This window comes from Elaeis guineensis, chromosome 4 (genome assembly GCF_000442705.2).
Source record: "Elaeis guineensis isolate ETL-2024a chromosome 4, EG11, whole genome shotgun sequence".
Lineage (NCBI taxonomy): Eukaryota > Viridiplantae > Streptophyta > Magnoliopsida > Arecales > Arecaceae > Elaeis > Elaeis guineensis.
In genome coordinates, this window is record NC_025996.2 from 139,669,465 (window position 1) to 139,683,374 (window position 13,910).

At 50.0% G+C, this 13,910-nt stretch overlaps 1 protein-coding gene across 2 annotated transcripts in view; it reads left to right on the forward strand.

Moving 5' to 3' along the window:
- Positions 1-1,287: 1,287 nt before the first annotated feature.
- Positions 1,288-13,910, forward strand: part of LOC105060820 (LRR receptor-like serine/threonine-protein kinase FEI 1) — a 45,425-nt gene continuing 32,802 nt past the window's right edge. Inside the window, exon 1 of one of the 2 annotated variants that reach the window (XM_010944660.4) lies at positions 1,288-1,580. The gene's annotated coding sequence lies outside the window, so the exon portion shown is untranslated. The remainder of the gene's footprint in view (positions 1,581-13,910) is intronic. The other variant, XM_010944654.4, reaches the window with a different exon arrangement.

Below are 13,910 nucleotides of genomic sequence, written 5' to 3' on the forward strand. Positions count from 1 at the left end.
TGATCCACAGATGCCAGGATCTTCATCTTCCTATGTGCCTCAGATGACATCACTGGATCCTAGTTGGCATCATGAGTCTTCATCTGAGTGGTCAGAGCAGTTGGAGACTATTCCAATCCCTTGTCAATATGACTCTTTTGTTATAGGCCTATCTTTGGATTCAGATGATGGGGTTGAGGGGGTCACTTAGATCGTACATGCTCCGGCAGCATCTATTATTCCTCATATATAAGATCATGAGACGTTTATTGATATAGGGGAGGAGCAATCATTGATAACATAGGAGCAGGAGCGACTGTTGAGGATCTTTCTGAGAAGGTCTAAGCAACCACGGGCACCATGATATCTTTGTGGTACTTAGTATTTTTTAGATTTATCATAATATGGGATTCTTTTTGTAGACTTGATATTTTTATTCTATCTTATATTATTAATTATTATTTCTATCAGAAATTAGTTTAGATATTTTGCTTATTAATTTCTAATGTTAGGATGCTATGAAATTTTTGAATATAGATACAGACAGATTTTCAGATGTGTCTTGAAAGGTTGAGAGAAGAAATGCCACGCTAAAAGGGCCATATAAATCAAATACAAATGATAATAATATGTCGAGTAATTTAATTATATTCCTTGAAATAGTAAGCAACAAGCTTACATAAGTTAGCTCCATTTCTCTAATCCAACAAAAAATATTTATCAAGTTTTTGTAATTATTTTATCCTATATTCACCAAATATCTCCAAATATTTTTAAAACTTGCCATATTTTCTCTATCTCTCATCATCCTGTCCTCAAGAACATTAGAGAGGATTTCAGATCATTTGGAGGAAATTTTAAATTTTTTTGAAATTAAAATTTGATAAAAAATTTAGTTGGGCAAAAAAAGACATGGCACGCTATGTGGGGGGGGGACAGATCTAAATGCGCCATTCAGAGTGGCTTTTTCAAAAGCACCATTCTATATGATGCTTTCAAATTTTTTTTTTTTTGGATTCCACGTGGACTCCGGAGGGATGAGTTGACAAATTTGAAAGAGACATTTAGGACGATATTTTTTTAAATAAAAAATATTATTTTAAATAATATTTTAATTTGTATATTATTCTGATAAATAAATTCAAATCTATATTATTTGAATAAAAAAATTTTATATTTACGTCATTTTGGTAAGGTACCCTGTTAGATTAGATGTTTCATGCGCGGCGTCTTCGGCACGCGTTACGTCGCCGAGGCACCGACTTCGTCGCACCCCATCTAACGCGACGGTGAAAATTGAAAAAAAAAAATGAATCCGGTGTCGGTCACACGGCCACACGTGTGAGGCGTCGTCGCGTTCTCCATGGGACAGCACTCCCACTCCCCCTCTCTCTCTTCCACTGCCCTCCCTTGAGGCCTTGACTCCCTAATCTCGGAAATGTAGGTGCTCGATTGCTTCTCTTCTCTCTTGTCGTCGTCTTCTTGCTTATCTGCTATCAGTTTTTCCGCTCACTGCAAGATCGTGGAACCGTTGAAATAACCTGGTCTTTGGGAGCATTTCATCCTATTGCGTTGATTTCTCGCTCGCATTGTCATTAAAGGTCAGATTCTTTTGCATTTTTTTCTGCTCTTCTCCAGCAATCTCCCAGTCGGGTTACTCCAAGACTATGAAACCGTTGTGAAAATCCAAACAATTTGGTTCTGTCGTTTGCAATTTCCTTCCGTTATGCCTCCAAAAGCTAGGATACTTGCCGCACTCAAGTTCTTTTTATTTGGATTAATTAGTTCTGGAAGCTAGGTTAAATTCCTTCAGAAGCTGTGGATTTTTATAGTGGTAGTTCTTGATTAACGTTATGTTAGGTAGGAAAGAGAATACGGTAGTGGAAGCGGTGTCCGTAGGTTGGGGAAGTGACTAAAATTATCGATAGAAAACCCAAACATTTTAAGCGGATAAGATTTCCAGTGGGGAGGCATCAAGGATCCTCCTATTCTTTCTTTCCATTTGAGTCATGGAAACTCTAATCTCAAATTGGTCCAGCAGGTTTCACAATCAATGACTGCTTGATTGAACTCTTCCCCATTCATATTGGCCGCTTCTGCTTTTCATCTGAGTAGGCTTCTCAAGATAAGCTGAACGATATGTACTAACGGTCTAGCATATTTGCATTCTTGAAATGCATGAGGCATTTATGAAGTAAATTTAGGATGTCATGATCGCGAAGCTTTCCTGAGAACATAAATTGTTTTCCAGTAGATGTTTTCCTCATCTCATTTAAGATTTTTCACTGCTCATTGGTAAATGTTAATTGGTGCGACTATAGTTGTTAAAATACTTAATGCCTTTTTATAGTAGTTGGTTAGAACATTGTAATAATAATACCTCCTTGCCAATTTAAGCCTTTTTCAACATCTAACCTTTATCTGACATTCTTGTGAGTTTTTTAAGCATATTTTCATTTATCATGCATGTGTTTGGCTCGGAAACTTGTAGGCTCTATGGCGACGAAAGTCTGCCTACAGTTGAACTTCATTTTGGACTCCTGAACCAAGCCAATGGATCATGCGACAGATGTCAGATCCTAGTTTTGTTTCTTAGATTAGCAATCAGTACCTACCTTTTTTCTTGTCTGTTGTTCCCAGGAATGTCTAAGTGCCGTATTGATACTCTTGGGAAATATTGCCCCTGTTTGCAGTTAGACCTCTTATATAGGAATAATGTAACTAGCTTAATTAGGTTGGAAAAAGAAGGAACACATGCACCTTTCTTTTCTCCCAGTCCTAGATTAGGAGTCCGCTAGATTCGAACTCATCAGATATTCTAACTTGGTTGCTTTTCCCATCCAGAAGTCTTACTATTAGAGTCTTATGTATGTCATGACTCATCATTGCACCAATGAAGGTTTTGGTGCTGGATTGCTCGATCCTTGCACTCAATGTTGGCTTCACTGTCGGATTATTGGCCCATAACAAAGCCATAGGTAGTCTAGAGATTCATGATGCAGGATGAGAAACAAATGCTATTTTGCTATTCTATTATGAATCACTTGGTCTCCATAATGACCTAACTCGTTCGTAGTAATCAGTTATTGGAGGATCCATTTGTGGATTATTAATTTTTTAATATAAGTATGTATTTGTTTAAAGTGCTTTAGTGCCTGACCTTCCTTATGAAGGTGAAAAAAAGAGTGTGTACCAGCACTTGATCTATCTTAGGTCACATTCAAACTTGTGACAGAGAGAAAGAAAATGTGGAAGATGGAGAGAAAAAGTTGATTTGGCTCTGTCTCTCTCTCCATGGTTGTCTCTATTCCTTTGATATCTGATAAAAAAATAATTAGAAGAAGAATTTTGTTTATTTTTTTTGCTTGTATGGAACTAAGTTAGTGATGCTGAAGAAGATGCAATGTGAAACTCGCTCATTTCTATTTCTCTGCTTTGATTTTTTTTTTTTTTTTTTTAAATATATTGTCTTTCTGTTGGACTTAATTTGATATCCAGATTCAGATTTAATGTCTATATGATGTCTAGTTGCTTTGAAAGTGAACTTTTGATTTCAGTTCTATGTGTACGATGTTTTTCTGAAACCAGTTTTTCAGTTATCCATGCAATTTTTAATCCTTTAGAATGCACTAATAAAACTCCTCATCTGAGATATTCCACAAGAGTAATGCTGTACAGCCATGAATTCACCTCATCTGTTCCTTGTGCTGACATGGCACGAAGAAATTGGTGCACAATTTTTGAGGGATTTGGTCGAACCATGACTAGCCATCCTAGTGGCACATTGGTGGGAGTTATAAGGATACATGAGCAGGTGATCTTGCTTCAGGAGGATCGGCTAGCTATCGTATCAGCATGCAAGCCCAATTCACGGCCGAATTAGAGTAGACTGACTGATTTTCTTCTACTTTGTTGGAGGCACTTGTGCTGCAGAAAGGTGGGTCCTCACAACAGAATTTAAGGGGAGGAGGTAAACTTACCACCCTATATATAGGGTTGCCACCATTAATCAAAAAAATATTTCCTAACTCTATAGTATTAGGAAATAATAAATCATGAGCATGATCAATGCCATTATTGATTAGGCACAATTATTGCCATGATCAGGCTGAATTTTGAATTTGAAATTGTATAATTGTAGATCTGAAATATGGCCTAAAAGGCAGCCTGTAATTATGTAAATTTGCTATATATAATGCAGTTTACAGCCTTTGAAAGGGTACATGATTCTCACACAAACAAATTACCTTTTGTATCATCTTTTTCATGGTATCAGAGCTTTAAAACGCTTATCACCTAGCTTCATCCAAAACCATGGCTGCCTCTTCTTCTTCCTCAAATAAAACTCTTCCTATTACCAATATTGCCAACTTTGCTTCCGTCAAACTTGATGGAAATAACTAGTTGTGGCAAGATCAACTTAAATCCATACTTATCACCACAGATCTGATAGGTTACGTGAATGGATCAATTCCAGCTCCTCCAAAGATGATTTCTTCTACTTCGAATTATGGCATTTCTTCTACTATTCAAGATTTAGCAAATCTTGATTATATTTTATGGAGGAAATATGATCACTTTGTCAAGTCTTGCATAAATGCCGCACTTACAGAATCTATTTCTGCACAAATACTTGGCATGAAGACTTCCAAAGAGGCATGGGATGTGTTGGAAGAGATTTTTCAACAACAATGTACTACAAGAAAAGTCTATTTACGTAGGGAGCTTTAAGAAATTCAAAAAGAAAGCTACACCATCACAAACTATCTTCAGCAAATCAAGATTTTATCAGATTCTTTTACTGCGGTCAAAGAGTATATACTAGATTCGGATGTGGTCCACTTTGCACTCAATGGCCTTGGATCAGAATATGAGCCATACATCACCACCATTGCAAACTGACATCTATCTCTTCACTTCAACGAACTTCGGGGTAGTCTTCTTATTCATGAACAACGTTTATCTCGCAGCTATGGTAATATCACTTTTTTCTCAAACTTGAGTACTCAAATTGCTTTTTACAATAGCCAGCAAGCACACTTCATAAATCACTCAAATCAGCACAATAATAAGCAAGGGCAAAAACAATGCAATGGATCAAAATTCAATCAAGGTTCCCATATGCACAATCATACTCAGTTTTCGAATCAGAATAACAATGGAGCCACTTTTTTTGATTCTTTGCCTCATTCATTTTAAAATCGGCGCAATGTGAAATGCCAAATTTGTCTAAAACAAGGTCATTATGCTGACAAATGCCGATTTTGTTATGCTATAAGGCGTAACGGTGATCCCAAAAGTCTTCATCAATCTTTTGCAGGTCTATAATTAGCACCTCCATCAACTCAAGCACAAGCGAGCATTCCTTCAAATGCACAATGGATTCTAGATTCTGGTGCAACTTCTCACATGACCTTCAACCCGACGATGCTCTACCAATTACTCAATTATTAAGGGTGTTGCGGCCAATCGCCTCGTCGTCCGATCGTCGGGGAGCGTGCACCTGCAAAAACGAGAAGTCTGCACTGACCGGAGGCGGCTCCGGCGGGGACCCTCCGACGGTCAAGTCAGAGAGGTGACTGGGCAACAGTGAAATGAAGACAGAGAGCTCGATCGAGAGAGAGAGGGAGAGGGAGGAGCAAGCCTGTGGTTTCGAAGTCGAGAAGTGGGGAGATCTCCTGCACTGTTGCCTTCCCTGGTTTATATAGTGGAGCACGGTATGGCGCCGTCATTAATGGCACAGACAAGTGAGGAATTGTCAACTCACTGTAGACTGTCAGAGTCGCCGTGAAAACGTCACGTCGCCGTGGGGCTGTCAAATCACCAGGGTTGACAATGCCCTTGGCGGGACAATGCCCCCAGATAGCCGCGCCGCATGTTGCTGTCAGAACTGACAAGGTCTGGCGGCTGTACGGCGATAGGAGGAGTCGACCGACCCTGAGTCGGTGGCCAGCTGAGTGGCGTCGGATCCCTCCGTTAGTCGGGGAGTCTTACGTGAGTCGACCATCAGACCTCTGGGTTCAGTCGGTCGGGGAAGGTGTGCCCGACATATCCTCAGTCGGTCGTGAGCCGATAATTAGCCGGTGATGGCGTCCGTCGGTCAGGGGCTCCGGCCGCCAGTCGGTCGGTCCGGCCGTCGGTCGGTCGGTCGGTCCGCTCGACCGTTGGTCGGTCGGTCGGTCCGCTCGACCGTTGGTCGGTCGGTCGGTCCTTCCGGCAGTCGGTCGGTCGGTTCCTCCGGCCATCGGTCGATCGGTCGGTGGGTATCCCCCAACAGTTGCCCCCCTCCACTCCTGAGTCGGATGGTGAGCTGGCCGATGCTTTCATTCGGGCAGCAATCCTGGGCGACTAGGAGTGGATTTGTCGCATGCACAGATCCGACCGTACCGCCGGTTGATCCGATGTCAGGCGCCTCATAAATGCCAAGCAATTTGGGCGTCTAGTCGGTGTCAGATGTCACGTCGGCGTTAGGTGTCAGATGTCGCGTCTGATGTCAGACGTCGCGTCTTGTCGTCGTCAGACGTTACGTCGGTGTCAGGAGATCGGGCACCGGACGATACGGTGTCAGACGACCGAATATCCGGCGCCGATCGCGGGAGCGTGGGGCGCTGGCAGGCGTCCCATCGGGAACGCGAATCGGCGCGGGCGCATAAATGCGAAACGGCGTCCCCGCATGCCGCGTGTCGAAGGTGGTTGGCCGGCGCCCCCCGCATTTAAATATGGCGGTGCGGCCGTCCCGGGACGGGGCGCGCCGAATCCTCAGCCACCCGGAGGCCGCCGCGTGTCGCGCATCCATGGAGCTTCGGTCGGCGCGGAGTCATCTTGGCCGTCGAACGGGCCTATATATATAGGACGTCTCGGACCCAAGACCCCACCATTGCCATTTTGCTGTCGAAACTCTGTCCGGGCGATTTCTCAGTCGTCGCGGGCAGAGCTTTCTTGCTTCCAGAAGAGCTCCTCCGGTTCGTGGTCTCTCTTCCGTCCTCCTCATCTTCTTCTTCTTCTCTGTTCCTTTCTCATTCGGTTCCGGTACAATGGCCAGGAATCCGACTCAGGGAGCTCGATCGGGGAACCCGACCGACGACTCCCAGTCGACTCCGAAAGATGAGGTTTCCTCGCTTTCGGGGCCGAATGTTGATCGGCTTCGGGAGCAATATTGCATCCCGGAGCAGTTTCAACTGTCCGCCCCAGGGGCCGGCGGTCGGGTTAACAGCCCTCCGCCTGGTCAGCTGGCGCTGTACGTCGAGGACCTTCGCGTGGGTCTTCGGCTCCCGATTCCGGAGTTCGTCCGGAATCTTCTGAACTATTACGGACTTTGTCCGGCACAACTAGCGCCGAACTCTGTCCGTCTCATAATCAGTTTTGCGTTGTTGTGTCAGCTCTTGCCGACCAACCCTCGCATTTCTCTCTTCCGGGCCTTCTTTGTGCTCCGTCCCCACCCTAAAGCCCGAGGGTGGTGGCTCTTCAACCCCCGGAAGGGCCATTCCTTCATCACCGGTCTTCCATCGTCCATTCATGGGTGGAAGAACCAATTCTTCTTTGTTTCTTCTCCATCTTCTTGAGGCTTTCCTTCTCACTGGGGCGTGCCCCGAACCGAAGCCAATGACAACAGTCGGGTGGAAGCGGACGACCGGGAGGACTTCCACCGACTGAAAGATATGTCGGTCCCGAAGCAGAGGGAGCTTGTTACCGAACAAGCTCTCTATGACGCCGGCTTAAGCTTGATCCCCCGACTAGGTATCGTCCGATTTCCCGGTCTCCTTTTCATCCGACCCTTAGTTCGGTTCCTTAGTTAACACCTTTGTCGGTATTGCAGGGACACCTCCAAGAATGCGGCCGACAGACGCGGAGATTCGGCAATTCGCGACAAGGAAGAGGCCAGCATCGGGGGTCGGACCTTCGCGTCCGCCGAAGAAGCCTGCTCCAGCGGCGCCGATCATCGAAGCGTCGGTGACCGATCAATCCGAGCCCGTCATCGCGCTCGCGGCTCCGGCGACGCGTTCGGAGGAGAGGCCGATGGGTGAAGCGGCCGAAGGAACGTCGGCGGCATCACCGGAGGCGGTGGAGCCGGATGTAGTTCGGGAAACCGAACATCATCCGGCGGCGTCTGTGGCCGCAGCGGGGGGTGCTGGTTCTACTTCGAGCATCCCCTCGCTGTCGGTTCCGTCGGTCGGGGCGGCCGATCGAGGGAAAGCCCCGGTGGACCCCGCGGACGAGACAAGGTCGGGGAGCCGCTCTGTGCCACCCAGCGCACAGTTCCCCGAAGGGGCGTCGGCGTTGGCCGACCACAACCTGGCGAGGAGGTTGTGCCAGGGGATCCTTCTTCCGGCCGACGTGGAGTCGCTGAGATCTCGGCAGGTAACCGAGATGCTATCCAAGTTCTACCCGACTATGGTCGAGGTAAGCTTCGCATCACCTTCTCTTTTTCTTAGAAATTTTTCTCGTTATGTGATCCTGACGAAGCATTTGCAATCGGCAGCTGATCTATACAATGTCGGAACTGGAGGCCGGGTACCGGAGGTTCGGTAATGTCCGGGCTGCTTATAAGGAGAGGTCGGCGGCGGCCGAAGCCGAGAAGGCGATGTTGGTCGACCATCTTCAGCAATCGGCCGACCGGGAGGCCAAGTTAGTAGACGAGGTCTCCCGGCTTGGGTCCGAGCTTAGGTCGGCCAAGAAGGAGGCCAGACATAAGGGTCGGGCCGTGCGTCGTCTTCGGCACGAACGGGACGGCGCCACCGCCGAACTCCAAGGCGAGCGCGAGCAGCTTCGGGTGACCCTGGAGAAGCTCGCCAAGGCCGAGGAGGAGCTTTCGATCGCCCAAGCCGACGCCGACATAGCAAAGGCGGAGGCGGAGTCGGCGAAGGAGTCGCTCGGCCGGGCGGAGGAAGAGGCAAGGTCGGCGAGGGAGTCGGCCGACCGGGCGGTTGAAGACTTCCGGGTCTCCGACCAATATCGGGAGGAGATGCTCGAGTCGGGTTTCGCCTCGTACCGGGTGGGGTACGAGGACGGTCGGGAGGCAGTTCGGGCCTTGTATCCGGAGCTTGACCTTAGCAGCATCGTCCCACCGGGGACCGAGGAGGAAGCCACCGAGGAGATGGCCGACCAGCCGTCGGGAGGCGTAGTTGCTGCGGAGGAAGTCATCCCGGAGGAAGCGGCGCCGACTGCCAGTCCCCCGCCGACCGAAGGACCAGCTTCAGCCGTCGACCCGGCTCCACTCGTGGCCGACACTCCAGTCATCCCCGATCTCCCGTCGGTCGAGGAGATCGACTCAGATGGGTGATCGGGCCATGCCGATTTTCCTTTGCTTTTTCTGTTTTTTGAAATACATGTAATCGGGCTTCGACCCGACTTTGTACATTTTGAATGAAAATTTTGAATGAAAATTTCTTCTGCTTTCCCTTTGTCTCCTTCTTCCAAATGTATAGTTGAATGCCTTAGTGAGTCATTAACTTGTGTAAGTTGCTAACTCACATAAGTCGGTAGGACGTTCGGCAACTCGTGCTGCTACGAAGGAGGGGTAAGTCCCGACTTTGGATCGGCTTCTGATAGTCGAGCTCGCCAGTCGGGCGCGTCTTGTTGAGTCGGGAGCCGACCGAACCTGGCAAAGGTTCGGTAGTCGGGCTTCCATGGACGCGTTCAGTCGAATGTCGTCCGGCGCAGTGTCGGGGGAACGACAATAAGTCGGATCCCCATGCTCTTGCGTCGGGTATTCGTTCTGTATCTTTCGATATACGGTAGTAAGCCGAATATCGTCCAGCCGGCCGTAGGTTGGTCGGCAAGTCGTGGATGCGACTAAGGTCGCGTTGTGCGATAGACGGTGGTAAGCCGAATATCCCTCGACCGGTCGTAGCCTGGTCGGAAGTCACGACGTCAGTCGCGTAGGCTTTTCGCCTCTCTTTGGTCGGGGCCCGATCGGCTTGTCAGCCGATGGTTTGGCCCGAAAGTTCGACCGTAGAAGGAGTGTCAACTCCCGACCATGTAGATGAGTCGGTCCTCGCGAGAGTCCGATGGATCACCGGCGATAAGACCGTTGGTTCCAGGAGGACACTAAGTCCACATTGGCATGTCGGGGCTTGACCTTGATGAGCACCGATCATTAGTCGAAGAGTTAAAACTCCGAACTTTCAAACTGAATTTGTATTCCGACTATCGAATTACAAAGTTCATTGGTAATACAGCTTCAAGTTGTCGGCGTTCCAAGTTCGGGGAATGGGTTTCCCCTCAAGGGTCTCCAGTCGGTAGGCTCTCGGACCGTAGGTGTCTGCTACCTTGTAGGGCCCTTCCCATTTTGGAGCCAACTTCCCTTGGTCCAAGGGCTTCGATACTTCTGCCTTCCTTAAGACCAAGTCGCCAGTCCTGAAGAGCTTCGGTCTGACCTTGGCGTTGTAATACCGAGCGACCCTCTGTCGGTACGAAGCCATGCGAATTTGGGCCTCGTCCCGCAGTTCGGGGAGGAGGTCTAGGTCGGCCCTCCGACTCTCGGAGTTGTCCGGCTCTTGATACCGCTCGACCCTTGAAGATGGCAGGCCAATCTCGAGCGGGATCATGGCCTCCGTTCCATAGGCCAAACTGAAAGGCGACTCCCCGGTCGGAACGCGGGGGGTCGTTCGGTAAGCCCACAGAACGGAGCCCAGCTCGTCGACCCAGAGACCTTTGGCTTCGTTTAGTCGGGTCTTGAGTCCGTGGAGCAAGGTTCGGTTGGTCACCTCGACCTCGCCGTTGGACTGGGGGTGCCCGACCGAAGTCAGTCGGTGCCTGATGTGGAACCTGGCGCAGAAGTCTCTGAAGTCCTGGTTGTCGAATTGCCGCCCGTTGTCGGTGATGATGGTGTGCGGCAATCCGAACCTGAAGATGACGGATTTCTGGATAAAGTCCTCCATCTTCCGCTCGGTGATCTGCGCCAATGGTTCGGCCTCCACCCACTTGGTGAAGTAGTCGATGGCGACAACGATGAACTTCCTCTGGCCCGACGCTGGTGGAAAAGGACCGAGAATGTCGACCCCCCACTGGACGAAGGGCCACGAAGCGACAATAGGGGCAATTTGGCTGGCCGGTTGGTGTTGAATATTGACGTACTTTTGACATGGCTCGCACCTCCGGACCAACTCGGTTGCATCCCTCTTCATGGTAGGCCAGTAATAACCTTGTCGCAGGACTTTGTAGGCCAGGGACTTGCCCCCCAAGTGATTCCCGCAAATTCCTTCGTGAACCTCTCGGAGAGCGTAGTCGGCGTCGGTCGGTCCCAAACACCTAAGCAGGGGAAGGGAGAACGACCTCTTGTAGAGTCGGCCGTCCATGATGACATATTGTGAGGCCGACCATCGGAGTCGCTTGGCCTCCGTGGGATCTTCGGGACTGATCCCGTCGGTCAGATATCGGACGATCGGGTCCATCCAACTTGGTTCGGATGTTAGCTGCTGTACTCCTTCGACCCGATCGATGCTCGGCTGCTCGAGGTTCTCCACGAACGTTCGACCCAAGGAGTCGAAGGCCGAAGTCGCCAGTCTGGAGAGTGCGTCGGCACGGGCGTTCTCCGACCTGGGGATGTGGGAAATTTCGAAATACTTGAGGCGTGCCACGAGGTCCTTCACTTTCTGAAGGTACTTGACCATGGTCGGATCTCGCGCCTCGAATTCGCCCTTGACCTGTCCTACGATCAGCTGAGAGTCGGAGAATGCCCGGAGGCTGTCGACGCCCAGCTCCCTTGCCATCCTCAAGCCGGCGAGGAGTGCCTCGTATTCGGCTTGATTGTTGGAGGCCTTGAAGTCGAACCGGAGGGCATACTCGGTGACCACCCCCTCCGAATTCGTGAGCAGGAGCCCGGCCCTGCTTCCCTGAGCGTTTGAGGCTCCGTCGATGTGGAGTACCCAGGTGGAGATCGGGTCTGGCTCAGAGACCGCATCTCGTCCTGGGTCTTCAGCTCCCGACCCTTGGTCGGTTGTCGGACATTCGGCGATGAAGTCGGCCAAGACCTGAGCTTTCAGGGCAGGCCTTGGTCGATACTGAATGTCGAACTCGCTGAGCTTCATCGCCCACTTCGCGAGTCGTCCAGGTGTGTCGGGTCGGCGCAATATCGCCCTCAGGGGCTGGTTGGTGAGCACCACTATGGCGTGGGCCTGGAAGTATGGACGGAGTCGTTGCGCGGAGACGGTCAGGGCGAAAATCATCTTTTCCGTCTCCGAGTATCTGGCCTCTGCGCCGTGGAGCACCTTGCTGGTGTAGTAGATAGGCTGATGGGTTCGGCACTCGTTTTCTCGGACGAGCACCGAACTGATCGCCTCAGAAGATGTGGCCAAGTAGAGATACAGGGTTTCCCCGACCTGCGGCTTTACGAGCAGCGGTGGGGAAGCCAAGTACCTCTTCAGGTCTTCGAAGACCTGTTGGCACTCATCCGACCAAGAAAACCCATTTGCGTGATGCAAAGTTTTGAAAAACGGGAGGCACCTTTCAGCTGATCGAGAAATGAATCGGCTAAGAGCGACAATTTTTCCGTTCAGCTGTTGGACCTCCTTCTTGGTGTTCGGATGACGCATGTCGAGGATTGCCTTTATCTTCTCAGGGTTGGCCTCAATCCCCCTCTGTGAAACGAGGAATCCAAGGAACTTCTCTGAGGTCACCCCAAAAACGCACTTGGTCGGGTTGAGCTTCATTCGGTGTCGTCGAAGGGTGTGGAAGGTCTCCTCGAGATCCTGAACATGGTCCGGGATCTGCGCGCTTTTCACCAGCATGTCGTCCACGTACACCTCCATGTTGCGGCCGATCTGGTCTTTGAAGACCTTATTGACGAGTCGCTGGTAGGTGGCGCCGGCGTTCTTCAGTCCGAAGGGCATCACCCGATAACAGTAGAGGCCCTTGGGAGTCACGAACGCGGTGTGCTCCTCGTCTTCAGGCGCCATCCGGATCTGGTTGTACCCGGCGAAGGCGTCCATGAAGCTGAGCAGTCGAAATCCGGACGTCGCATCCACCAGCTGGTCGATCTTGGGAAGCGGGAAGCTATCTTTTGGGCAAGCTCGGTTGAGGTCGATGTAGTCGATGCAGATCCTCCACTTTTCGTTGGCTTTTTTGACTATGACAACATTGGCGAGCCAATCGGGATACGTGGATTCTCGGATGAAGCCTGCTTCGAGTAGCTTGTCCACTTCTTCGTCGATGGCCCTCTGCCTTTCTGGAGCGAAGGACCTTTTCTTCTGCCTCACCGGCCTCATCGTCGGGTCGATGTTGAGTCGGTGGGTTATGATTTCTGGGGGGATGCCCGACATATCTGCTGCCGACCAAGCAAATATGTCGGCATTGGCCGTCAGCAGCTCCGTCAGTCGGCGTCGTTCGGTGTCGGGCAATTGAGACCCGACCCAAACTTTCCTGTCGGGATTTTCTTCTATCGGGATCGCCTCGAGCTGCTCGGCCGGCGAACCTCGCTCTTCCTCTTCCCGCTGGTCCAGCTTGTCGATTGTCAGGGAGCCCTTCGACTCGTCGTTTTGAGCGGAGATTTGGAAGTATCGTCGGGCCAGCTGTTGATCTCCGCGCATCTCCCCGATTCCGTTTTTGGTCGGGAACCGAACAAGGAGATGGTACGTCGAGACGATCGCCTTGAGGGCGTTCAATCCGGGTCGTCCAAGTATGGCGTTGTAAGCCGAAGGAACTTGGACGACCGCGAAAGTTAGGTGGACCGTGCTTTGCCGTGGTTCGGTGCCAACCGTCACGGGCAGGGTGATTTCTCCCTCTGTCGTGACGGCGTCTCCGGCAAAGCCGATCAAGGGCATGGAGACCCTCTTAAGTCGGTCAGTTGACAGTTGCATTCGGGAGAAGGTCGAGTAAAACAAAACATTTGTCGAACTTCCATTATCAACAAAAATTCGTTTTACATCATAATTTGCTATTGTCGCCGACACAACAACAGCATCGTCGTGGGGAGTTTGGATGCCCCGAACGTC